General features: G+C 42.6%; 1 long non-coding RNA gene across 1 annotated transcript in view; it reads right to left on the bottom strand.

Moving 5' to 3' along the window:
* Positions 1-23,532: 23,532 nt before the first annotated feature.
* The window catches only part of LOC121277144, a 36,762-nt gene continuing 32,338 nt past the window's right edge, over positions 23,533-27,956 (bottom strand). Inside the window, exon 3 of the long non-coding RNA XR_005942822.1 lies at positions 23,533-25,252. This is a non-coding gene — a long non-coding RNA (uncharacterized LOC121277144). The remainder of the gene's footprint in view (positions 25,253-27,956) is intronic.

The following is a 27,956-nucleotide window of genomic DNA, read 5'->3' as shown; positions in this document are numbered from 1 at the left end:
CGATTACTTCTGTTGCTCAGAATGTTTTCCAATAATTTGCCCATCGCCAAGGTTAGGCTAAATAGCCAGTCTATTCAGTTTATCGCTTTCTCCCTTTTTAAAGATGGGGACGATATTATCAGTCCACCTTCACCATGCTTAAGGAAAAAGCTTATAATTGCGCAATGATGAGTGGCAGGTCAGATGATTGGTCAGAATATCAAGAACAGCAGAGAATGACTAAAAGGTTAATCAGGAGAAAGAAATTAGAGTACGAGAGAAAGCTAGCTAGAAATGTAAAAACAGATAGGAGTTTCTACAGGTATTTAAAAAAGAAAAGAGTAAATAAAGTGAGTGTTGGTCCTCTAGAAAGTGTGAATGGCGAGTTAATAGTAGACAAAAAGGAAATGGCAGATGAAATGAACAAGTATTTTGCTTCTGCCTTCACTATTAGGGGATACAAAAAACATTTCAGTAACAGCTGTAAATTAAGAGACAGAAGGGATAGGGGAACTTGGTGAAATTACAATCACAAAGGGAAGCAGTACTGAGCAAACTGATGGAGCCGTGGGCTGACAAGTCTTTGGGTCCAGATGGACTTCAGCCTAGGGTCTTTCTTAAAAGAGGTGGTTAATGAGGTAATAGATGCGTTGGTGTTAATTTTCCAAAATTCACTAGATTCTGGAAAGGTTTCATCAGACTGGAAAGTAGCAAATATAACCCCTCTATTCAAGAAGGGAGGGAGGCAGAAAACAGGAAACTATAGGCCAGTTAGCTTGACGTCTGTTGTGGGGAAGGTGTTAGAGTCAATCATTAAGGAGGCTGTAGCTGGGAACTTAGAGAAACTCAAGGTAATCGAGATGAGTCAGCATAGTTTTCTGAAAGGGAAATCATGTTTAACCAATTTATCGTAGTTCTTTGAAGGAGTAACAAGCACTGTGGATAAAGGGGAGCCTTTAGATGTACTGTACTTGGATTTCCAGACTGCATTTGATTAGGTGCCACATCAAAGGATATTGTGGAAAATAAAAACTAATAGTGTAGGGAGTAACATGTTAGCATGGATAGAAGATTGGCTGGCTGGCAGAAAACAGTGTGTGCATAAATGGGTCTTTTTCTTATTGGCAGGATGTGACGAATGGAGTCCCATGGGGGCCTGTGCTGGGGCCTCAACTTTTTACAATTTATATCAATGACTTAAATGAGGATAGTGAAGGCATGATAGCTAAATTTGCAGATGACAAAAAGATAGGTAGTAAAGTATGTTGCGAAGAGGACGTAAGTTTGTTGCAGACAAATGTAGATAGGTTGAGTGAGTGGACAAAAATCTGGCAGATGGAGTATAATGTGAAAGATGCAAAGTTGTTCGCTTTGGCAGGAAGAATGAAAAAGCAGAGTATTACTTAATTGGAGAACAGCTGAGTCACAAAAGGTTGGTTTGTGGTACAGCAAGTAACTAAGAAGGCTAATGGAATGCTATCCTTTATTAGGAGAGGAATTGAACATAAAAGTAAGGATGTTATACTTCAGCTATACACGGCATTGGTGAGACTGCATCTTGAATATTGTGTGCAGTTTTGGTCTCCTTATTTAAGGAAGGATGTAAATGCGTTGGAGGCAGTTCGCAGAATCACACAGTGCAGAAGAGGCCCTTCGGCCCATCGAGTCTGCACCAACACATGAGAAACACCTGACCTACCTACCTAATCCCATTTACCAGCACTTGGCCCATAGCCTTGAATGTTATGACATGCCAAGTGCTCATCCAGGTACTTTTTAAAGGATGTGAGGCAACCCATCTCCACCACCCTCCCACATAATGCATTCCAGACCATCACCACCCTCTGGGTAAAAATGTTTTTCCTCACATCCCCCTAAACCTCCTGCCCCTCACCTTGAACTTATGTCCCCTCATGTCTGACCCTTCAACTAAGGGGAACAGCTGCTCCCTATCCACCCTGTCCATGCCCCTCATAATCTTATACATCTCGATCAGGTTGCCTCTTGGTCTTCTCTGCTCCAATGAAAACAACCCAAGTCTATCGAACCTCTCTTGTTAGCTTAAATTTTTCATCCCAGGCAACATCCTGGTGAATCTCCTCTGCACCCCCTCCAGTGCAATCACATCCTTCCTATAATGTGACGACCAGAACTGCACAAACTACTCCAGCTGTGGCCTCACCAAGGTTCTATACAACTCCAACATAACCTCCCTACTTTTGTAATCTATGCCTCGATTGATTAAGGAAAATGTCCCATTTGCCTTTTTCACCACCCCACTAACATGCCTCTCCGTCCTCAGAGATCTATGGACACACACACTAAGGTCCCTTTGTTCCTCAGAGCTTCCCAGTGTCATGCCGTTCATTGAATACTTCCTTGTCAAATTACTCCTTCCAAAGTGTATCACCTCACACTTTTCAGGGTGAAATTCCATCTGCCACTTATCTGCCCATTTGATCATCCCGTCTATATCTTCCTGTAACCCAAGACACTCAAACTCACTGTTAACCTCCTGGTCAATCTTTGTGTCATCCAAACGTACTAATCCCCCCCACCCCCCCACCCCACATAGTCATCTATGTCGTTTATATAAATGATGAACAATAGGGGACCCAGCACAGATCCCTGTGCTACGCCACTGGACACTGGCTTCCAGTCACTAAAGCATCCTTCTGTCATCACCCTCTGCCTCCTACAACTAAGCCAATTTTGAATCAACCTTATCAAGTCTCTCTCCCTGAGTTTGATACCTTCATCCTCATTCTCTTGAAGATAGATGTGAAGTATTCATTCAAGACTCTAGCGATGTCCTCTGGCTCCACCCTTAGATTGCCCCCTTGGTGCCTTATGGGCCCTACTCTTTCCCTGGTTATCCTCTTCCCATTGATATACTTATAGAATATCTTGGGATTTTCCCTACTTTTATCAGCCAGAGCTTTCTCATATCCCCTCTTTGCTTTCCATTTGCTTTCTTAAGCTTCACCCTGCACCTTCTGTACTCCACTAATGCCTCTGCTGATTTGCTTCCCTTGTACCTGCTAAAAGCCTCTCTTTCCCTTCTCATTGCAACCTGAATATCTCTGGTCATCCATGACTCTCTGGGCTTGTTACCCCTTCCTATCGCCCTTGAGGGAACATGTTGAGCCTGTACCCTCCCCATTTCCTTTTTGAACGGTCCCCACTGCTCTTCTGTAGATTTCCCCACAAGTAACTGTTCCCAGTCTACCAGATCCTACCTTAGTTTACTAAAATCCACTCTCCCCCAGTCCAAAACATTGTTTTTGTAACTTGTCTATTTCTTTGTCCATAACAAGCTTAAACTGTACCATGTTGTAGTCGCTATCACTAAAATGCTCCCCCACCACCACTTCAGCCACCTGTCCGGCTTCATTCCCCAGAATTAGATCCAGTACTGCGCTGTCCCTTGTTGGACCCTCTACATATTGACCTAAAAAGTTCTCCTGTACACATTTCAAGAAATCCACTCCATCCAAGCCCCTAACATTATCCCAATTAATGTTGGGAAAGTTGAAATCACCTAATATAATTACCCTATTGTTATTGTTTTTACACACCTCCGCAAATTGTACACATATTTGCTCCTCAATTTCCCGCTGACTATCTGGGAACCTCTAATAAACATCTAACAATGTGAGTGCCCCTTTTTTACTCCTAAGCTCTATCCACAAAGCTTCATTCGTTGCCCCCTCCAAGATATCATCTCTCCTTACTGCAGTAACTGACTCCTTAACTAATAATGCAATGCCTCCTCCTCTGATACCCCCTCCCCTGTCTCACCTGAAGATTCTATATCCCAGAATGTTGAGCTGCCAATCCTGTCCCTCTCTCAACCACATCTCTGTGATTGCTACTATATCACAATTCCACGTGTTAATCCTCACCCTTAACTCATCACTTTTACCTGTAATACTCCTGGCATTAAAGTAGAGGCCATCCAGCCTTGCCTTACTCTCTTGAAACTCTTTGCAGCTGTATTCCCTCTGACTTGATTGTTTTACTGTATTAAGATGTGCCCCTATTCTTCTAACATTCTGTGTCCCCTCCCCTGCCGAATTAGTTTAAACTTCTCGCAATGGCACTAGCAAACCCACCCGCAAGGATGTTAGTTCAGAGAAGTTTTACTAGATTGAAACCTGGAATGAGCAGGTTGTGTTATGCGGAAAGGTTAGACAGACTGGGCATGTTTCCACTGGAGTTTAGAAGATTGAGGGGTGACTTGATTGAAGTATACAAGATCCAGAACAGTATCGACAAGGTGGACCCGGTACAAAATATTTCCTCTTGTGGCTGAGTCCAGAATTAAGAAGCACCGTTTTAAAATTAAGGATTGCCCTTTTAGGACAGAGATGAGGAGAAATTTTTTCTCTCAGAGGGTTGTGCGACTCTGCCTCCAAAGGCAGTGGAGTTGGGGGTCATTGAATATTTTTAAGGCAGAGGTAGATAGATTCTTGTAAGGCAAGGGAATCAAAGGTTATCAGGGGTAGGTGGGAATGTGGAATTAAAAACACAAACAGATCAACTATGATCTCATTGAATGGCGGAGCAGGCTCCATGGGCAGAATAGACTACTTCTGCTCCCATTTCATATGTTTGTATGTTCGTATGCCTGTAGTCAGAGAGGATTGGAAAGTAATGATCTGAATCGCTGCTCTTTCCTCCTTTGCATCCCTTAACAGTCTGGGATATATTTCATTTTGGTCTGGTGATTTATCTACGTTCAAAGATGCTAAACACCTTATCTTTTCCTTGTTCACTATATTTATATCATCTAATATTTCACACTGCACCTCCTGAACTACAATGTCTGTGTTGCCTCATCCCCCCCTTTGTGTAGAAAGACGCAAAGTATTTATTAAGAACCATGCGCACGTCTTCCACATCCACACACAAGTCCCCCTTTTGGTTTCTAATTAGGCCTATTATTTCATTAGTTATCCTTTTGCTCATTTTTTTTATTCTTTCACGGAATGTGTGCATTGCTGGCTTGGCCAGCATTTGTTGCCCATCATTAATTGCCCTCGAGAAGGTGGTGGTGAGCTGCCTTCTTGAACTGCTGAGGTCCTTGTGGTGTAAGTGCACCCACAGTGCTGTTAGGAAGGGACAGCCATATAGTTCCAAATCAGGATGGTGAATGGCTTGGAGGGGAACTTGCAGGTTGTGATGTTCCTGTGCATCTGCTGCCCTTGTCCTTGGTGGTAGAGGCCGTGGGTTTGCAAGGTGCTGTCGTAACAGGTTTGATGAGTTGCTGTTGCCACTGTGTGTCAGTGGTGGAGGCAGTGAATGTTTAAGTTGGTGCGTGAGGTGTAAATCAAGCGGGCTGCTTTGTCCTGGATGGTGTCAAGTTTCTTAAGTGTTGTTGGAGCTGCACTCACCCAGGCAAGTGGGGAGTATTCCATCACACCCCTGACTTGTGCCTTGTAGATGGTGGGCAGGCTTTGGGGAGCCACAAGGTGAGGTTACTCATCACAGGATTCCTAGCTTCTGACCTGCTTTCTAGCCACAGTATTTATATGGTTAGTCCAGTTCAGTTTCTGGTCAATGGTAACCCCCCAGGATGTTAATAGTGGGGATTCAATGATGGTAATGTCAAGTGGGGATGGTTAGATTCTCTCTTTTTGGAGATAGTCATTGCCTGTAACTTGCCACTTATCAGCCCAAGAATGAATGTTGCCCAGGTCTTGCTGGCTATGGACAGAACATATTTGGGTGTTTCTTGATTTCACTTGACAATATTTTTCAATCCCTCTTTTTGCTTTCCCTAATACATTTTAATTTCACCCCTGCACTTTCTATATTTCTCTCAGCTTTTTGCAGGATTGGATTTCTGAAATAAGTGACATTTTTGTCGAAACTTTTTGTCTTGCACTTATCAGGACACTTCACAAGAAGATACTGATGTCGGGGAAACAACATATTTATACTGTATGAGAAGAGAGTGCTGATTGGTTGACAAGTGGACCTTTGTAGAGGTGTTGCCATGGAGAGTGCACCAGTTAACAGTGACCGACAGTTAACTGCCAAGCATTGTTTGAAATTTAAACAAGGTAGCTTGACTGTGATTGGTCTAGACATTGCCCTGGGAAATGAACCGGCGAAGAGCTGTCACTTATTTTGTTTAAGTGAAACAGGCGCAATGTGTGTACATGTTCTTTCTGTCTGCAAACAGGGCCCTGTGTATTAATATATGTAGCTTCCAGTACATGCAAATGTGTCACATTGAGAGCCTGACTGACAGTCTTAAATTGGATGTCAGCATAATTCTTAGCACACTGAGGATTGTTTAGCAAATGCTGTCCCATCGCAGAATCACATCTAACGTTGAACATTGTTTTGAGTTTTGCAAGCATGGGCTGGTTGGGTACAGTCTGTACCTTGCCCATAGCGAATAGCAGCTGGGCCCATGCTGTTTGATATGATCTGCCAGTCTTTGGTCCTACATACCTAGCATCACTCTGGCGCTGAAATTCAAACACCATTTAATTCATTTATGTGACAGGCAAAACATCTTTTTGACTTGACGGCAGCATCCTGTTAGTGGTGAATACCACTGATGTTGTTACTGTGTAGTAGCAGCATGAAACAGCTAGCTTCACCTGTTGCTCAAATTTTTGAGATACCTTGCCCTTCCAGGGTAATCTGAGGTAGACTGGGTGCTTTTCTGGGCCGAAAGTGATGGCTTTGGGCCCGTTCATGAGTTTGTGTGATATGCAGGGCAAAATGATCTGATTAGGGTAGCCATTATCTCACAGGATGTCTTTGATGCACCCTATTTCAGCATCAAGCTTGCACGGTGAGCAAATGGCTCGGGCCCTATTTATGAGGTTGATGATAAGGTCAATCTTGTAGTATTGGCCAGTGAAGGTAGGCTTGCAGTAGACCCTGGTAGAGAACCCCCTGGCAGATTTCTCAACTAGTACGTCAGGAAAAGGGAGCACAAAAATATAACTTGGTCTGTGCTACGAGGTCGAGCGTTTAACTTAATTTTGTAAGCGAGGGAATTTTCAGGGTTGATCTCTTTCTAAAACCTGGCCAGGTTTGCATTTTGCATTGAATTTAACTACACCAAAAAATTAGGTCAGAGCAGGGAAAATGGGGAAAAGACAAAATTAAAGGCTCTTTATCTGAATGTACGCAGCATCCATAACAAGATGGATGAATTGTTAGCACAAATGGAAATAAATGAGTATGATGTGATAGCTATTATGGAGACCTGCATGATGGTATTATAAATCTTTAAGAACAGCTTTACAGACTATAAAATTCGACCTTACGATGGTGTCGCAGAGTTGCCAGGCAGTTTTGTGGATTAAACCATCTTGTCTCTCAAGAGGACAAAGACACCTTTTCAGATATTGATTTACAGTGGTTTCAGCCAAGAGAAAAACAAAACTCCATCGACACCTTCATTGTAAAAATGCAAGTATGAGCTGTCAAATCTAAAGGCTTTGGTCTCACATACAAACACAAAAAATCACAGGTGGGAGAAGATTTCAGATTGTTAGATGAATTACCACAATCCCTTATTTGGGACCTTGAATCGACACCTGTAGTAGCAGCATGAAACAGCTAGCTTCACTTGCTGCTCAAATTTTTGAGATACCTTGCCCTTCCAGGGTAATCTGAGATAGACTGGGTGCTTTTCAGGGCCAAAAGTGATGGCTTTGGGCCCGTTCATGAGTTTGCGTGATAAACAGTGCAAGGTGAGGTCACATGATACAACAGCCATCTTGGCTACCTTCTAAAGTATAGCAAAAAATTCAAACTGCTCTTCAAAGATATCTTCGGAGATACAGACAGAATTCAATCAGAGTGCATGAGAGAGGGTCCAACAGGCAAAACCATCGACTGCTGCAGCCAGTTAAACAGCAAAGTAACTACCTACAATGTCTCTTCTCTTACCTGCTCCATCTTCAAGTCTATCTATGAAAAGCAACCTCCAGGCCAATTAATTCTTGGAATCATCACACCTGCGGAGAAACCCCTGCATTTTTGAGTCCTTCACTTCGGCTAAAGTAATAATACAACTATGAAACATCAGGCCTGCTCTGAAATGGAGACTGAATTAAATTACATGTTTATGATTACTGTTTACCTTCAACTGCATCTAACTTGGGTGTGTGTGTGTGTGTGTGTGTGTGTGTGTGAGATAATATGCGAGAGTTGTGTGTGTGATTTACAAGAATGTTGCCAGGGCTTGGAATTTGCAGCTATGAGTAGAGATTGGATAGTCTGGGATAAAAACAAAAAACTGCGGATGCTGGAAATCCAAAACAAAAACAGAATTACCTGGAAAAACTCAGCAGGTCTGACAGCATCGGCAGAGAAGAAAAGAGTTGATGTTTCGAGTCTTCATGGAAGGGTCATGAGGACTCGAAACATCAACTCTTTTCTTCTCCCCTGAAGCTGCCAGACCTGCTGAGTTTTTCCAGGTAATTCTGTTTTTGTTTTGGATAGTCTGGGGTTGTTTTCCTTGGAAAAGAGGAGGCTAAGGAGTGACCTAATTGAGGTGTACAAAATTGTGAAACAAAAACAGAATTATCTGGAAAAACTCAGCAGGTCTGGCAGCATCGGCGGAGAAGAAAAGTGTTGACATTTCGAGTCCTCATGACCCTTCAACAGAACTAGGTGAATCCAAGGAAAGGGATGAAATATAAGCTGGTTTAAGGTGTGTGTGGGGGGAGAGAAGTGGAGGGGGGTGGTGTGGTTGTAGGGACAAGCAAGCAGTGATAGAAGCAGATCATCAAAAGATGTCACAGACAAAAGAACAAAAGAACACATTGGTGTTGAAGTTGGTGATATTATCTAAACGAATGTGCTAATTAAGAATGGATGGTAGGGCACTCAAGGTATAGCTCTAGTGGGGTTGGGTGGAGCATAAAAGATTTAAAAATATTTAAAAATAATGGAAATAGGTGGGAAAAGAAAAATCTATATAATTTATTGGAAAAAACAAAAGGAAGAGGGAAGAAACAGAAAGGGGGTGGGGATGGAGGAGGGAGTTCAAGACCTAAAGTTGTTGAATTCAATATTCAGTCCGGAAGGCTGTAAAGTGCCTAGTCGGAAGATGAGGTACTGTTCCTCCAGTTTGCATTGGGCTTCACTGGAACAATGCAGCAAGCCAAGGACAAACATATGGGCAAGAGAGCAGGGTGGAGTGTTAAAATGGCAAGCGACATGGAGGTTTGGGTCATTCTTGCGGACAGACCGCAGGTGTTCTGCAAAGCAGTCGCCCAGCTTATGTTTGGTCTCTCCAATGTAGAGGAGACCGCATTGGGAGCAACGAATGCAGTAGACTTAAGTTGGGGGAAATGCAAGTGAAATGTTGCTTCATTTGAAAGGAGTGTTTGGGCCCTTGGACGGTGAGGAGAGAGGAAGTGAAGGGGCAGGTGTTACATCTTTTGCGTTGGCATGGGGAGGTGCCATAGGTGGGGGTTGAGGAGTAGTGGGTGATGGAGGAGTGGACCAGGGTGTCCCGGAGGGAACGATCCCTACGGAATGCCAACAGGGGGGGTGAAGGGAAGATGTGTTTGGAGCTGGCATCATGCTGGAGTTGGCGGAAATGGCGGAGGATGATCCTTTGAATGCGGAGGCTGGTGGGGTGATAAGTGAGGACAAGGGGGACCCTATCATGTTTCTGGGAGGGAGGAGAAGGTGTGAGGGCGGATGCGCGGAAGATGGACCAGACACGGTTGAGGGCCCTGTCAACGACCGTGGGTGGAAAACCTCGGTTAAGGAAGAAGGAGGACATGTCAGAGGAACTGTTTTTGAATGTAGCATCATCAGAACAGATGCGACGGAGGCGAAGGAACTGAGAGAATGGGATGGAGTCCTTACAGGAAGCGGGGTGTGAGGAGCTGTAGTCGAGGTAGCTGTGGGAGTCAGTAGGCTTGTAATGGATATTGGTGGACAGTCTATCACCAGAGATTGAGACAGAGAGGTCAAGGAAGGGAAGGGAAGTGTCAGAGATGGACCACATGAAAATGATGGAGGGGTGGAGATTGGAAGCAAAATTAATAAATTTTTCCAAGTCCCGACGAGAGCATGAAGCAGCACCGAAGTAATCATCGATGTACTGGAGAAAGAGTTGTGGGAGGGGGCCAGAGTAGGACTGGAACAAGGAATGTTCCACATACCCCATAAAGAGACAGGCATAGCTGGGGCCCATGCATCCGCAGTTTTTTGTTTTTACCTCTGTGTACAAAATTGTGATGGGCCTAGATAGGATAGACAGGAAAGACTTGTTCCCCCTAGCTGAGGGGTCAATTACCAGGGGCATAGATTTAAGGTAACTGGTAGAAGGATTAGAGGGGACGTGAGGAAAAACATTTTCACCCAGAGGGTGGTGGGCATCTGGAATTCACCGCCTAAGTTGGCGGTTGAAGCTGAAACGCTGAACTCATTTAAAAGGTACTTGGATCTGTATCTGAAGTGCTGTAACCTGCAACGGACCAGGTGCAGGAAAATGGGATTAAAATAAGCAGTGGTTTCTTTTTTCTCTTTTAGGCTGATGCAGACGTGATGGGCTGAATGACCTCTTTCTGCATCGTAACATTTCTATGGTTCTCTGGTCACGTTTTTGTTAACTTCCATAGCAAGTGTGTGATAAATGAACTAACCTCCTTCATTTTTTAAAACACAAAAGTTTGCTGTTGGGTTATTTAAATTGGCTCAATCATACCGAGGGTAAGAAAATACATGTATCCACATGCAAATATATTTGATGCTGGGCAATAAACCTTAAAATCGCCTGTGACAATTGTGGCAAAGTGACCACGGCTGGGACCTGAATATTTACGGTATTTGACGTTTTGGGAGGAGATGAAGAAAGGAGGAGGTGGTGGTTGGCTCTGTTAATAAAAAATGAGCTCACGATAGTGGTGAGAAACGATCTTGGTTTGGAGGATCAAAATGTGGAATCAGTTTGGGTGGAGATAAGAAATAACAAAGGAAAGAAGTCAATGGTGGTATGGGTTAAAGGTCCACTGACAGTAGCTACACTGTAGGACAGAGTATAAATCAAGAAATAACAGCAGCTTCCAAGAAAAGTACTGGAATAATCGGGGGGAGATTTAATCCACATATAGATTGGATGAATGAAATTGGCAAAGGTGGCCTGGAGGATGAATTCCTGGAGTGTATTCAGGTTAGTTTCTTAGAACAATGCATTCAGAAGCAACCAGAGAACAGACTATTTTAGGTCTGCTAAGGTGTAATGTTGCAGGATTAATTAATTACTTTATTGTGAAGGATCCTCTTGGTAAAAGTGATCATAACTTGATAGAATTTCACATTCAGTTTGAGGGTAAGAAATGTTGATCTGAAACTAGATTCATAAACATAAGTAAAGGCAATTACAAGGATATAAAGACAGAGTTGGTTAAAGTGGAATGGGAAAACAGGTTAAAAGGTAAGATAGTAGAGAAGCAGTGGCAGACATTTAAGGAGATATTTTTAAACTTTCAGCAAAAATATATTCCAGTGGGAAAGAAAGATTCTACAAGAGGGATACGTCATCCATAGCTAACTCAGGAAGTTAAGGATAGTATCAAATGGAAAGAAAAGATGTACAAAGCTGGAAAGATTAATGGTAGCCCAGAGGATTGGGAAAACTTTAGAAACCAGCAAAGAATGACTAAAAAATAGAGGGAAAAATTGTAAGGTGAGTGAAAGCTAGCAAAAAGTATGAAAACACTCAATAAATGTTTCTACAAGTATATAAAGAGAAATAAATTAGCTGAAGTGAGCATTGATGCCTTAACAATGAGCCTGGGGAATTAATAATAGGAAACGAGGAAATAGCAGAGACTTTGAATAAATATTTTGTACCTGTCTTCACAGTAGAGGACACAAAAAGCATCGCAAGGAATAGTAGAAAAGCAGGGGGCAAATGGGAAGTGGGGACTTTAATCAGTCATGATTATTAGAGGAAAAAGTACTAGGGAAACCACAGAGGCCAAGGCTGACAAGTCACCTGGACCTTATGGCCTACATTCTAGGGTGGATGCATTGGCTGTAAACTTCCAAACTTCCTGAGATTCTGGAAAGGTGCCAGCGGATTGGAAAATGTAACACCTGTATTCAAGAGAAAGAAGGAGACAGAGAGCTGGAAAATTATAGGTCAGTTAGCCTAAAGCCTGGCATTGAGACAATGCTATAATACATTATTAAGGAGGTAGTTGCAGGACGTTTAGAAAATCATAATACAATCAGGCAGAGCCAACATGGTTTTATGAAAGGGACAAATTTATTAGAGTTCTTTGATGATGTAACAAGCAGGGTGGATAAACGGCTGCCAGTAGATGTAGGGTATTTTGGATTTCCAAAAGGCATTTAATAAGTTGCTACATAAATAGCTATTGCACAAGAACAGAGCTCATGGTGTTGGGGGTGATATATTTGTATGGATAGAAGATTGCCTAACTAACAGGAATCAGTTGGGATAAATTGTTCTTTTTCAGGTTGGCAAACTGTAGCAAGTGGAATGGCACAGGGATCAGTGCTGGGGCCTCAATTATTTACTATTTATGTTAATGACTTGGATGAAGTGATCAACTGTATTGCAGCCAAATTTCCTGATGATACAAAGATAGATAAGTGTCAAGTTCTGAGGAAGATACAAACAGTCTGTGAAGGAATATAGATAGGTTAAATGGGTAGGCAAAATTTGGCAGATCGAGTATGTCATGAAGATGTACTTGGTGCCAAATAGTAATTTTTTATCCATAGGTTGGAAACCTGAATTGGATTTTTAAAAGCGGATTTTTTTAAAGACACAGAGCCTAAAGTGAACTCACAGCCCAAGATGGCTAACCACAATTTGCATTACTATATGTTCCACATTCCAATTCATGGGACTGGAGTCAATCTATCTGCAAAACCCATCAAGAACAATGACTTCAGGAGAGTATGAAGGATTCACATCTCCTATCTCATTAGTAAGGCATCTATGGCAATCACCTGATGTTTTTAACTGTTGGAGATGGGACAGTGAGACTAATTGCTTGGAAAATGGGATCCTGGCTAAGTTAACTTCCAGACATGAGCTATTCATGTCACCTTTCGAATACATGGACAGTGTATTTTTAAAAATTCTACTGTCACTTGGAGAAGGAATGTTACATGACAAGCCAACCCCTTTGCATGTTTAAAGCACATGTTTCTTGGTAGAACTGAGGGCAAGCAGCTGAGGGAGAACACCTAAGTGGGGTCCCCTCTACCTCCTTTTTTCTTCAACCCGCCTGTTAAGCTTCGAACTCTGTGCGATGACTATGGTTGTTCAGGGATGCCCTGCTGCAGACAGAGATTTCTTAAAAGAATTGAAACCCAGCACTACTGCCTGCAGAAGAACAACCAACTCAATTGTCCACATCTGTAAATCAGAAGCGTCGAAACCATTGAGTTCAGCATGAAACCAGCTGAATCACTAAGTACAGACTGTATACTCCTTTACTCTTCTATGGACTCTAATTTGTCCAGCCTGTATTTGTGTGTATGTGTGTGTGTGTGTGTTTGTGTGTGTGTGTTTGTGTGCGCACGTGCTTGCATAAGTTGGTATGTATTTTATTATTTTACATAGATCACTTTAAGGAAAATAAAGCTAACCTCTTTTTTAAACTCAAGAAAACCTGCCTGATTGTTTTTTTTTAATGATCACAGCATGAAAACAGTTAAATATGAACAGAATTGGTAAGTGTATCCTTTTCAAACATAGAAACCTGTAGCAGTCAAATGAGAGGGCAAAGATGGAAGCCATTCGACCTCTCTTTTTCAGGAAGAATAAAAAAGAATATTATTTAAATGGACTGAGACTGCAGAATGCTGTGGTATAGAGGGATCTGGGTGAACTGGTACATGAATCACAAAATGTTTGCACATTGGTACAGCAAGTGATTATGAAGGCAAATGGAATGTTGACCTTTATTGCAAGGGTAATTTAACACAAATGTAGGGAAATCTTGCTGCAACTGTAGAGGGCATTGGTGAGCCCACACCTGGAGTATTCTGTTCAGTCTCCTTGCTTAAGGAGGGAATACTTACATTGGAAGCAGTTCAGAGAAGGTTCATTAGGCTGGTAACTGGGATAAAGTGTTGTCTTATGAGAAAAGTTAGTTAGGTAGAGTCTATACACATTGGAGTTTAGGAGAATGAGTGGTGATCTTATTGAAACATAAGATTCTCCTGTGGCTTGACAGGGTAGGTGCCAAGAGGATGTTTCCCCTCTTGGGGAAATCTAGAACTGGACGGCACAGATTCAAAATTAGGGGTGTCTGATTTAAGATTGAGATGAGGAGGAATTTCTTCTCTCAGAGCAGCCCATGTTCAAATGCAGCAAGACCTGGACAAAATCCAGGCTTGGGCTGACAAGTGGCAAGCAACATTCACACCGCACAAGTGCCAGGCAATGACCATCTCCAACAAAAGAGAATCTAACCATTGACCCTTGACATTCAATGGCACTACCATCGCTGAATCCCCCAATATCATTGTCCTGGGGGTTACCATTGACCAGAAAAACTGAACTAGACTAGCCATATAAATACAAGAGCATGACAGAAGTGAGAATCCTGTGGCGAGTAACTCACCTCCTGACTCCTCAAAGCCTGTCCACCATCTACAAGGCAATGGTCAGGAGTGTCATTGGAATACTCTCCACTTGCCTGGATGAGTGCAGCTTCAGCAACACTTAAGAAACTTGACACCATCCAGGACAAAGCAACCCGCTTGATTGGCACCCCATCCCAAACATTCAATCCCTCCAGCACTGCTGAACAATGGCAGCAGTGTGTACCATCTACTAGATGCATTGCAGAAACTCAACAATGTTCCTAGGCAGCACCTTCCAAACCCATGACCACTACCATCTAGAAGGACAAGGGCAGCAGAGACTTGGAAACACCACCATCTGGAAGTTCCCCTCCAAGTCAGTCACCATCCTGACTTGGCAATATATCGCTGTTTCTTCACTTTGGCTGGGTCAAAATTCTGAAACTCCTTTCCTAACAGCACTACCTACAGTGCTGAGTGTACCTACACCACATGCACTGCAGTGGTGCAAGAAGTCAGCTCTCCACCACCTTCTCAAGGTCAACCAGGGATGGTCAATAAATACTGCCCTAGCCAGCGAAGCCCACATCCTGTAAAATGAATAAAAATTAGTCTTAGGAATTACTTCTTCTATAGAGAGCAGTGGAGGCTGGGTCATTGAATATATTCAAGGCTGAGCTAGACAGATTTTTGATCTGCAAGGGAGTCAAAGGTTGTGGGGGGCAGACAGGAAAGTAAAGACCACAATCACATCAGCCATGATCTTATTGAATTGAGGGACACGCTTGAGGGGCTGAATGGCCTACATCAGCCCCTATTTCCTGTGTTCTTACAGACCAGGAGGAGACTATTTGGCCCATCATGTCTATGCCAGTTTTCTGTAAATGCAATGAAGCCTTCCACTCTCCAGCCTTTTCCTCGTACCCCTACAATATTTTTCTCTTCAGATAATTACCCCTTTGAAAGCTGTGATTGAATTTGCCACCACCATACTCTCAGGCAATGCATTTCAGATTCTAACCATTTACTGCTTAAAAAACCTTGTCCGCAAGTCAACCTTACCTTAAATTGATGTCCCCTGGCTCTTGCTTCTTTCGTCAACCTGCCTGGTCTTTCTTGACTGTCTGATGGTCACATATTACCCATCTCCCTGCATATCCTTAAGCTGTGAAGTAACCACATCTGTAAATGTGCTATCCATGAAGTTCTCAACCTAGCTGATACATCACAGTGACACCAGCTCCTGCTGAAGCTCTGAAATCTGGAGCTCGAGCTGCTGCAGTTAAAGATACTTTCTGCATGTATGGTTATCCAGGATACAAGACGCATCCTGGAGTTCCCACATGGAATTTGATGTACATTCCATTGGTCCAACCTGCCCTGGGTCTATTTATTAGACAATAAAACTTATTAAATAAATAATATTTAGCTACTAAATAGCTACTCACCAATGAGCTGCTCCTCTTCTGCTAACATTTTTAGGGAGGTTAACTGAAAAGTTTTACTTAACTCTTCTAATCTGAAAACCTTAGATTTTAATTTACAGGAAAACTCAGAACTCTAGTTCTACTATCCCTTTTTATTTAGTTATAACTTTATCCTCTAGACCTGATTAATTGTTGGAGCACTGATTGAAATTATTGATTAAAGTATAACATAGACTTCAGTTTTTAATATCTGCATTAATTCATCAATTTGGCCTTACTTCATGGAAAAACTCAGCAGGTCTGGCAGCATCGGCGGAGAAGAAAAGAGTTGACGTTTCGAGTCCTCATGACCCTTCGAACTCATGAGGACTCGAAACGTCAACTCTTTACCTGCTGAGTTTTTCCAGGTAATTCTGTTTTTGTTTTGGATTGCCAGCATCCGCAGTTTTTTGTTTTTAACCTTACTTCATATTTGACTAGTTTAGGTTAAATTAAAAACTTACCAGAAAACTGTCTCTGCATGACTCTCTGACCTGTGACATCACTTTGCTTCTAGGGCAGCCCTCTCCCACACAGCTCTGGCTCTCTGCTCCTGCTCTTTTTAAATTTCCGCTCTCAGCTCTAACTTTGTTCAAAATTCTGATTAAGATTTTTAATTTTTCAGCCCCTAATTTAACTTAGTGTCCTGGTTTAGAGATAAAAAAGAAATACTGTCCAGCCAATCACTTACCCACTTTCCTCTTAGTCATGTTGTTATAATGATGTAAAGGCATCAATCACTCATAAAGGATTGGGTAAAGATGTTGTGGGTTCATTTATTTAGATTAGGCACATGAGAACAGATATACATGAGTGGAAAGCACAAAGAGCTGTGCTGTGTCCTGCTCAAAGGCAGAAGTGAAATTAAGACTGGATCACATGACACACTTCCCTTCTAGTGATGTCATGCTGCTATCCCTTAAAGGCATATTACAACATCCTCCTTTTTAAAGATACTTTCCCTCCCACCTTCCAAAGAAGTAAAACTATTTATAATAAATGTTCATGTTTAGTTACCATTAAATAAGTGTATAGGACTGATGAATCTATCAGCCTCTAAAACATAAAGGTAATCTGTTGGTTTTCCCAGATATTGTAATAATAACCTTTTAATTTATTCATTCATGGGACATGGGCATCGCTGGCTAGGCCAGCATTTATTTCCAATTCCTAATTGCCCATGTTCAGAGGGCATTTTTTTTAAAGAGTCAACCACAATGCTGTGAGTCTGAAGTCACATGCAGGCCAGACCAGCTGAAGACAGCAGATTTCTTTCCCTAAAGGACATTAGTGAACAAGATGGGTTTTGTGGTCATCATCATACTTTTAATTCCAGATTGTTATTGAATTTAAATTTCACCATTCGCCACTGTGTGATTTGAACCTGGGTCCCCAGAGCATTACCCTGGGTCTCTGGAATACTAGTCCAGTGACTGTTACTGCCATCCCTTGTCTGGAAGTTTCTCTAATTGCTCACAGTGATCTGTGGGGTTGTCATTCTTGGATGTTGTTCCTGGTTGCATATGGGATCTAGTCCTCGACGCAATACGACCGCACGATGGTTAAGGAGCTAATCGGATATGAAACAAAAACAGAAAATGCTGGAGAAACTCAGGGGGTCTGGCAGCACCTGTGGAGAGAGAAACAGAGTTAACGTTTTGAGTCCATATGACCCTTTTTCAGAGAAATGGACCCGATTTGTCCTTGTTTATGCCTCACCATTGCGGTTTTGTGTGCAATGACTTCATAGGACCTTGGTTCTGAACAAATCCTTGGCACTTTGGCTGGTTGCCACGTACTCACTGTGGGATTCTGGATGCAAACTTGTTATCCCAACTGTAAACTTGGTAATTCTGTACTCACGCTTTTATTGTGTATGTTAGTTCATCTTCTATTGCAGTTTTAAAAGATGTGATCTAGTTTCTGAGAGAGCTAAATGGGTAAGAGTAGGTACATTAGTATGTACTGGTCTTCCAAACATGAGCTCTGCTGTTGAGGGAATAATTGTACTTAAAGGTGTTGCTCTCAGATGTAACATTGCAATGTGTAGATCTTGCTTGGTCTGTTTACATTTGAGAATTAGGGATTTTACTGTGTGAATCATTCATTCAGCTAAGCTGTGAGATCTAAGATAATGAGGAGAAGAAGTAGTGTAATCGATATTCCACTTCTCACACACACACCCTGAAATGGCTTACAATAAATAATGGAACAACTTGGCTAGGGTTGCGGCAAGTTCTGGAGCACAAGTCTTCAGTACTATTGCTGGAATATTGTCAGGGCCCATAGCCTTTGCAGTATCCAGTGCTTTCAGCTGTTTCTTGATATCACATGGGATGAATCGAATTGACTGAATACTGGCATCAGCAATGCTGGGGGCCCCCAGAGGAGACCGAGATGGATCATCTACTCGGCACTTCTGGCTGAAGATTGTTGTCTTATCTTTTGCACTGTACTGATGTGCTGGGCTCCTCCATCATTGAGGATGGGGATATTAGTGGAGCCTACTCATCCAATGAGTTGCTTAATTGCCCAGGACCATTCAGGACTAGATATAGCAGGACTGCAGTGCTTAAATCAGATCCGTTGGTTGTGCGATCGCTTAGCCCTGGCTATCACTTGCTGCTTCTGCTCTTTGGCACGCATGTAGTCCTGTGTTTTAGCTTCACCAGATTGACACCTCATTTTTAATTATGTCTGGTACTGCTCCTCTCATGTCATCCTGCACGCTTCATTGAACCAGGGTTGATGCTAATGGTAGACTGGGGGATATGTCGGGCTAAAAGGTTACAGATTGTGTTTGAGTACAATTCTGCTGCTGCTGATGGCCCACATGGATGCCCAGTTTTCAGCTGCTAGATCTGTTTGAAATCTATCCCATTTAGCATGGTGGTAGTGCCACACAACACGAAGGAGGGTATCCTCAATGTGAAGGCGGGACTTTGCCTCCATAACAACTGTGCGGTGGCACTTCTATTGATACTGTCATGGACAGAGGCATCTGCAGCAGGCAGGTTGGTGAGGATGAGGTCAAGTATGCTTTTCCCTCTTGTTGCTTCCCTCCCCACCAGCCGCAGACCCAGTCTAGCAGCTACGTCCTTTAGGACTCGGCCAGCTTGGTCAGGAGTGGTGCTACCAAGCTACTCTTGGACACTGAGGTCCCCCAACCTGAGTACATTTTGTACCCTTCCTCCAAGTGGCATTGAACATGGAGGAGCACTGATTCATCAACTGAGGGAGGTATGTGGTAATCAGCAGGAGGTTTCCTTGCCCATGTTTGACCTGATGTCATGAGACTTCATGGGACCTGAAGCCAACGTTGAGGGCTCCCAGGGCAACTCATTCCCAGCTGTATATCACTGAGCCGACACCTCTGCTGGGCCTGTCCTGCCATTGGGACAGGACATACCCAAAGATGGTGATGGTGGTGGTGGTGGTGTCTGGGACATTATCTATCAGGTATAATTCCATGAAGATGACTCTGTCAGGCTGTTGCTTATTAGTCTGTGAGACAGCTCTCCCAATTTTGGCACTAGCCGCCAGATGTTGGTAAAGAGGACTTTGCAGGGTCGACAGGGCTGAGATTGCCATTGTCATTTCCAGTGCCTTGGTCTTTGCTGGGTGGTCCATCCAGTTTCATTTCTTTTCTGTGACTTTGTAGCAGTTTGTTACAACTAAGTGGCTTGCTAGGCATTTGTGGGTCTGGAGTCACATTAGTCCAGACCAGGTAAGGACATTAGTGAACCAGATGAGTTTTACAACAATTGACAATGGTTCCATGGTCATCATTAGACTTTTGATTCCAGATTTTTATTGAATTTGAATTCAACCATCTACTGTGGCAGGTCCCCAGAGCATTACTTTGGGTTACTGGATTACTAGTCCAGCAACATTACCACTATGCCATCGCCTCTTCCTCTGCCTCACACTTTGACTTTTTTTCCTTTTTCAAAATCCCTCATTTTGTCTCCCTCTGACTCTGTCATTTGATAAAGTCCCCCACAGGAGGTTGATTAGCAACTTGACTGAACCATGTTGGAAAGGAGGTTTAAGCACTTTGGTATGGATTAAGAATTGGTTAACAGGCAGAAAGCAGAGAGTAGGAATAAATGGGTCATTCTCGTGTTGGCAGGCTGTGACTAGTGGGGTACCACAGAGGTCCGTACTCGGGCCCCAGCTGTTCACAATATATATCAATGATTTGGATGTGGGGGAAAAATGTAATATTTCCAAGTTTACAGATGACACAAAGCTAGGTGGGATTGTGGGTTGTGAGGAAGATGCAAAGTAACTTCAAGAGGATTTGGATAGACTTAGTGAATGGGCAAGAACATGGCAGATGGGATGTAATGTGGAAAATTGTGAGGTTATCCACTTTGGTAGGAGGGACAGATGTGCAGAGTATTTCGTAAATGGTAAGAGATTAGAAAGTGTAGATGCACAAAAGTACCTGGGTGTCCTCATCAATAAGTCACTGACAGCTAACATGCACGTGCAGCAGGCAGTTAGGAAGGCTAATGGTATGTTAGCTTTTATCGCAAGAGGTCTTGAGTACAGGAGTAGCAAAGTCTTGCTTCAATTGTATAGAACCTTGGATAGACCTCACCTGGAGTACCGTGTGCAGTTTTGGTCCTCTTACCTTATGAAGGATATTATTGCCATAGAGGAAATGCAACGAAGGTTCACCAGACTTGTTCCCAGGATGGCAGGACTGTCCTATGATGAGAGATTGGGGAAACAGGGCCTGTATTCTCTAGAGTTTCGAAGAATGAGAGATGATCTGATTGAAACCTACAAAATACTTAAAGGGCTAGACAGGGTAGATACAGAGAAGATGATTCCCCTGGCTGGGGAGCCTAGAATCAAGGGACACAATTTCAAAATAAGGAGAAAGCCACTCAGGACTGAGATGAGGAGAAACATTTTTACTCTGAGCATTGTGAATCTTTGGAATTCTCTACTCCCAAGGGCTGTGGAAGCTTGGTCAGTGAGTGTGTTCAAAGTAGAGATTGACAGATTTATAAATGCCAATGACGTAAAGGGATATGGCGATAGAATGGGAAAAAGACATTGAAGTGAATGATCAGTCATCATATTGAATGGCGAAGCAGGCTCGATGTTCTGAATGGCCTACTCCTGCTCCTGTTGCTTTTAACTGTGGCTCTCCAACACTGTTCTCTCTCAGGCTTGCTTTCCAGATATTTGACAATGAGTCCATGGATAAACCTTAACTTGTCTATTTTTCTCCAGATTCTCCTGTGCTCACTGAGGGCTTCCAGCGTTTTGTTTTCATTTTCAGATTTCCAGCACCTGCAGTATTTTGCTATTTGTTAAAAATTAGTTGCCTGGGAAGTAGAACTCTAAAGTATTTGAACTGCATTCCTGTGCACAGTTGTTTTGTTGCTGAACTCTGTGTGAGGAATGGCTCGGTTAGTAACAATTCTGTCCCTGGAGATTGTGCGTTCAAGCCCCACTCCAAGAACTTGAGTGCAAAATTAAAGCTGACGCTCCCAGCGCAGGAATGAGGATCCAGTTGGGCACTGTATAAGGTGCTGCCATTTCAGATGAAACATGAAATCGAAGTCCTGTCTGCCCTGTCAGGGTGGATGTTAAAGATCGCATGGTGTTTTTTGAAGGGGAGTTAGCCCTGTGTCCTGGACCATATTTATCCACCAACCAAAATCTGGTCATTATCACATTGTTGTTGGTGGAACCTTGTGTGCAAAATGGCTGCTGTGTTTCCTCCATTGCAAAAATGATTATGCTTCAAAAGTATTCATTAATTGAGGTCCAGAACTACGTGCTGAGGGACGCAATAAAGCTTGGGGCAGCCACCGCAAAGGCGCAATGGGGAAAGGTCACTGTCTAAGACCTTTCAGCCATAGTACACTGAGGGGCTGGGAATTGTGTAGACCCCCTCGGGCTGTATGGCTCATAATGAATGTATGCATTGAATTCTAATTGTATTATAATTGTATTGAAGCACCTCAGAGTGCAACGTGATATACATTGATAACTCCAGTACCATTGCACTGTCTGACTGTCTGTAATGACCACATTGAAATGACTGTAATATTCATTGATTGTATCGAAGCACCTCGTGATCCATGTGTAAAAGTTGAATCTGATTGCACTTTTTGTGATGGCGATTTAGAAATGTTTTATAATGTTCTTCCAGATATTTTATGAATAAAGTATATTTTTCAAAAAAAAATTGTAAAATAGTTTGGACTTATAAGGTTGTGAAAGGTGCTATTTAACTGCATGTCTTCTTATGTAACATGGTTTTCCTCATTGAGCATTGCATTCTATGGATGCCATTTGGAAACTGGTATTTGTAATATAACTAAGTGTTTTGATTGGATATGGTTTTATTTTTCTATTTTAATCAGTGGTCAAGTTAACTGCAAAGGGAAACATCAAGATTAGACAAAGTCACAGAGAAAGCAACTTTGTGAATTGTTTTTGAAACTATCTTTCATTCTCTGGAAAATCATTTGAATACACAGTAGCATTCCATGTGTTATTGTTAAGGGTTAATTATTGTGATGAATAAATATCAGATCCATCTGAAAGCTAAAAGCTGGGAAATGTAAATACTGTAGTAAAAATGTACGATTACGCCGCATCTGGTAACAGTTATGGTTTTCGATAGTTTGACTGCCAATGTTTGCCTACAAAAACAGTAATTTCCAAACTTCAAATACTAATTCATTGGCTGCAATGTGCTTAGCTGTCATCTTTCAGCTGAGACGTTAATCCGTGTTCCCATCTGACATCTCAGGTTGATGTAAATGATCCCTTGGCACTATTTTGGAGAACAGGTGAGTTCTCCCAATAATTATCCCTCAACAAGCATCACATAAAACAGATTATCTGGCCATTATTACGTTGCTATTTGTAGGACCTTACTGTGCACAAATAGGTTGTTGTGTTTTCTACATTATGACAGTGACTACACCTCAAAAATATTTAATAAGTTGTAAAGTACTCCTTAAGGCAGTAAAAGGTGCGATGTAAGATTCTCCTTCGTTCTTTTGGAACATCACCAGGACTTGAAAAAAAACTATATAAACATGCAAGTCTTTCTTTATAGAATAATTTTTTTCCTGTATGGTAAAACATTACATTCTGCATTCAGATGATGCTTCCCTATAATCTTGGAAAATGTATCATTGTACTAATCTGCTCTTGTAAAGCTGTTTGAGCTGAGTCTTAAATTTGACCATGTTGGCAATCAACTTTTTTTTATTTGTTCGTGGGATGTGGCTGGGCCAGCATTTATTATCCGTTCCTAATCACCCCTCGTTCAGAGGACATTTAAGAGTTAACCACATTGCTGTGGGGGTCTGGAGTCACAGGTAGGCCAGACCAAGTAAGGACAGCAGATTTCCTTCACTAAAGGGTATTAAATGAACCAGATGGGTTTTTATGGCTGTTGTTTCAGCCATGGCTTTGTGGTCATCATCAGATTTTTTAATTCCAGATATTTACTGAGTTCAAATTTCACCTTCTGCTATGGTGGGATTCAAACCCAGGTCCCCAGAGCATTACCATAAGTCTACTAGCCCAGTGACAATACCACTATGCCACCTGCTGAATGAAATTTCTCACGCTGGCTTACTCATCATGGAACAATATAAATTAAGTGGTAGAATTTCTGCGTGGGTGGGGTTCCCCAATCTCTCATTTCGACTTTAACTAGTTGCATTTATATAGCACCTTTAATATGATAAAACATCCCAAGTTGTTTCACAGGAGTGCTATAAAACAAAGCTTCGACACCAGGCTACAAAAGGAAGTATAAGGGCAGATGTAAGCTGTGAGGAGGACACAGGTGGCTGCAAAGAGATATAGAGAGGTTAAGTGAGTGAGCAAAAAGGCGGCAGATGAAGTTCAATGTGGAGAAATGTGAAGTGAGTCATTTTGCTAGGAAAAATATGGAGAGAAATTATAAAATAAAGGGTACAATTCTAAACAGGGTGCCGGAGCAGAGAGACCTGGGTGTGTATGTGCATAAGTCATTGAAGGTGGCAGGACAGGTTAATGAACCATACAGTATCCTAGGCTTTATTAATAGAGGCATAGAGTACAAGAGCAAGGAGGTTATGTAGAACTTGTATAAGTCACTCATTCAATGTCAGCTAGAGTATTGGGTCCAGGTCTGGGCACTGCTCTTTAGGAATGACGTGAGAGCATTGGGGAGAGTGCAGAAAAATTTCACTGAGAATGTGTCCAGGGGTGAGCAACTTCAGATATGAAGATAGATTGGAGAAGTTAGGACTGTTTTACTTGGAGAAAAGAAGGCTGAGAGGAGATTTGCTAAAGGCATTCAAAATCATGAGTGGTCTGGACAGAGCAGATAGGGTGAAACTGTTGTCACTTGTGAAAGGACCAAGAACGAGAGGGGACAGATTTAAAAGTAATTGGCAAAAAAAAAGCAAAAGCGACATGAGAGAAAACCTTCTCACACAGCCAGTGGTTAAGGTCTGGAATGCACTGCCTGAGAGTGTGGCAGAGGCAGGCACAATCAAATCTTTCAAAAGGGAATTAGACTGTTTTCTGAAAAGGAAGAATGTGCAGGGTTACGGAGAGAAGATGGGAGAATGACACGAAGGGATTTGGAGAGCTGGTGCAGACACAATGGGCTGAATGGTCACCTTCTGTGCTGTAACAATTCTGTGATTCTGTGAATTTGGAATGCTCTCCTCAGTCATATCTGCAAACCATGAAACTTTACAATGCTTAATCAGTTGAAATCTTCAGACTATTAAACTAAGGGGATGACAACTCTTCTGGCAAGTCCGATGCTTAGCTACGTCAATCAAAATGTCGGTTCAACATCTCGAACAAGGAGTGAGTGGGTGAGGATGGATGGAATTCAAATAATAGCGGATTAGTCTTTCTGATGCCTCCAGGAGAAAACCTATCACAGTATTTTCACAACACAACGCATCAGCAGCAGATATAGCTGCAACCTCATGGCCCGAATTTTTCCCTTGTCAGGTGCACGCAATCGGCGAGCCTGGGAGTGGTCAGGAAATGGGCACCCGGCTGCGATTAGCCCTCCCCACCACGATTTCACCAATTGGCCAGCCAGTGCGAAACGGACGCGGAGAAGCTCAGCGCTGCTGGGCTGGAGGCGGGAAGCGGGTGGGCGACAACATCACCACGGCCACCGGGTGAGCGCTGCGAGAGGGTTCCCTGAAGGCAGACAGCTGCCTCCGGGAGCTGCAGACCTGTAAGCAATAAAATAAAGAACTAAAAAGCTGCAACAAAAAAAAGGCCCATGCATCACAGACAAGCACCTGAAAGAACACCTCATAAAAATGTTGTCCCCAGATATTCCTTTTTATTTTATTTCCCAACGGAGATTTCATCCCGCCCTTGGATGAAGCTTCATGATAAACGTAAAGTCCGCCTGGCTGATTCACCCGCCTGCCAACTGTAAGGTTGGACAGGATGCGTAAAATCATAGACAATTGCGCCGTTAATGGGCTTAATTGTCTGCTTAATTGTTGGCAGGCACACTTCCGACTTTTGTGTGTGGCCACTGAGTGAAATATCGCGCGAGTGTGCCATGACATTGGGACGCTCGCCTGATGTCATCTCATGCGTTTTTATAGCCAATTGGGTCAGGCGCACACCCGTCTGCCTGTGGAATGTAAAATTCTGCCCCTGTTTCAGAAGTGGAGTTTGCCAGTCACCCAGGCATTTTCTCTGTTTTTCATTACGTCTGTATGAGAAAAAGAAATGCGTACAGCTCTATATAATGATTTTGGAGGACTATTTTTGGCAAATGGCTGAAGTATTTTACTTGGCGCTGCTTCGGTTAAAAGTGTAATTGTAGTTTGGATTTGGTTGACATGTTTTAGTTGGGTGGTTCAGGTTCATTAACACTTTTATTTATTCATTCATGGGGTATGAGTATTGCCAGCAACGCCAGCATTTGTTGCCTGTCTCTGATCCTGTGATGTAGGTACACCACACGATGTTGACCCAGCAACAGTAAAGGAACAGCGATAGAGTTCCAAGTCAGGATGGAATGTGGCTTGGAGGTGAACATGTGGGTGGTGGAGTTCAAATCCATCTGCTGCTCTGTTTCAGAGAAAGCAACAGGGAACTATAGGCTCCCCACTGCTTCTGGATAATTCAAAAAAGGTGCAAGGCTGGAACATATTCCTTTTCTTTGCAGAGAACAGGTCCCTGTGTATGAACATATGTCACTTCAAGGAAGTGTACACGAGCCACATTATAAGCTCGACTGATCATCTTAAGTTTGTTGTCAGTGTAGGTATTACCACACTCAGGATTGTTCAGCAAGTGCTGCCCAATCGCGGAATCATATCTAACTGTAGATGGTTTGTTTCGGGGTTTCTAAGCACGGGCTGTTTGCGTACGGCCTGTACTCTGCCTATTATGAATTGCCAGAGGAACGAGTTACTTTTCCTCACATCCCCCATAAACCTCCTGCCCCTCATCTTGAACTTATGTCCCCTCATGACTGACCCTTCAACTAAGGGGAACAGCTGCTCCCTATCCACTCTGTCCATGCCCCTCATAATCTTGTACACCTCAATCAGGTTGCTCCTCAGTCTTCTCCAACCTCTCTTCATAACTTAAATGTTTCATCCCAGGCAACATTCTGGTGAATCTCCTCTGCAACCCCTCCAGTGCAATCACATCCCTCCTATAATGCGGCGACCAGAACTGCACACAGTTCTCCAGCTGTGGCCTCACTCCAACATTACCTCCCTACTTTTATAATCTATGCCTCGATTGAAAAAGGCAAGTGTCCCATATGCCTTTTTCACCACTCCACTAACGTGCCCCTCCGCATTCAGAGATCTAAGGATGAAAAAAATCACAACAACTTGCCAACCAAACAGCACCACTCTGCTCATGCAGTATAAATTGTTGTGACAGTTTAAAATTTGATGTTCTTGCATTCGTTTGGAAGAGTGCAAGATGAAAAGCTTCAGCAACATGTATCCCTTTTCAGCAATATTCAAGATCTGTACTACCAAGTGACTGTTTGAGACATTCGGTTATCCTGAAAAGCGCTGAGTAAACACCTTTTTCTTCATTAAGGAACAACTTAGAGTGGGAGAGAGAATTAGAGACATGGGATGATGTAGAAAGAGAATTTTGGAGTTTAGGCAGCTGAAGGCATGGCCACCAATTGTGAAGTACCTGAAATCAGGGATGTGCAAGATGAAGGAAGTTACAGTGGGCATCACTGACAAGGCCAGCATTTGTTTCCATTCCTAATTGCCCTTAAACTGAGTTGTATACCATGTCATTTCAGAGGGCAGTTAAGAGTCAACCACATTGCTGTGGGTCTGGAGTCACATGAAGGTCAGACCAGGTAAGGATGGCAGATTCCCTTCACCAGATGGGTTTTTACAACAATTGATGATAGTTGTCATGGTCACCATTACTGAGGCTAGTTTTCAATTCCAGATTTTGTTAATTGAATTCAAATTCCACCAGCTGCTGTGAGATTTGAACCCATGTTCCCCTGGGCATTAGCCTGGGTCTCTGAATTACTAGTCCAGTGGCATTACCACTACACCTCTGTCTCCCCTTAGACTGGGGTGAGGCCATGGGGGCTTTGAAAATACGGGTGAGAATTTTTAAATCTTCAAATTGTCTTTTATATCTTACAAACAGGGGTTTAAATCAATTGTGCAATTTCAAATCACTTCCGAGTTGTTAGCATTGTAGAGAATTCCCCATCCAAGCACGGTATAATAGCCTAAAATTAAAGAAAGATGTGTATTTTGAGAGCACCTTTCACAACCTCAGGATATTTCCAGTGCTTCAGAGCAAATGAAGAGTTTCTTAAGCAGAGTCAATGAAGTGAGATCCCAAAAATAACAAAGTGATTTTTTTTTCAGATTTTGGCTGAAGAATAAATATTAGCCGAGATACTGGGGGCAG

This window comes from Carcharodon carcharias, chromosome 4 (genome assembly GCF_017639515.1).
Source record: "Carcharodon carcharias isolate sCarCar2 chromosome 4, sCarCar2.pri, whole genome shotgun sequence".
Taxonomy (NCBI): Eukaryota; Metazoa; Chordata; class Chondrichthyes; order Lamniformes; family Lamnidae; genus Carcharodon; species Carcharodon carcharias.
The sequence above is the reverse complement of the archived record's forward strand: the minus strand, read 5'-3'. Positions and strand labels throughout refer to the sequence as shown.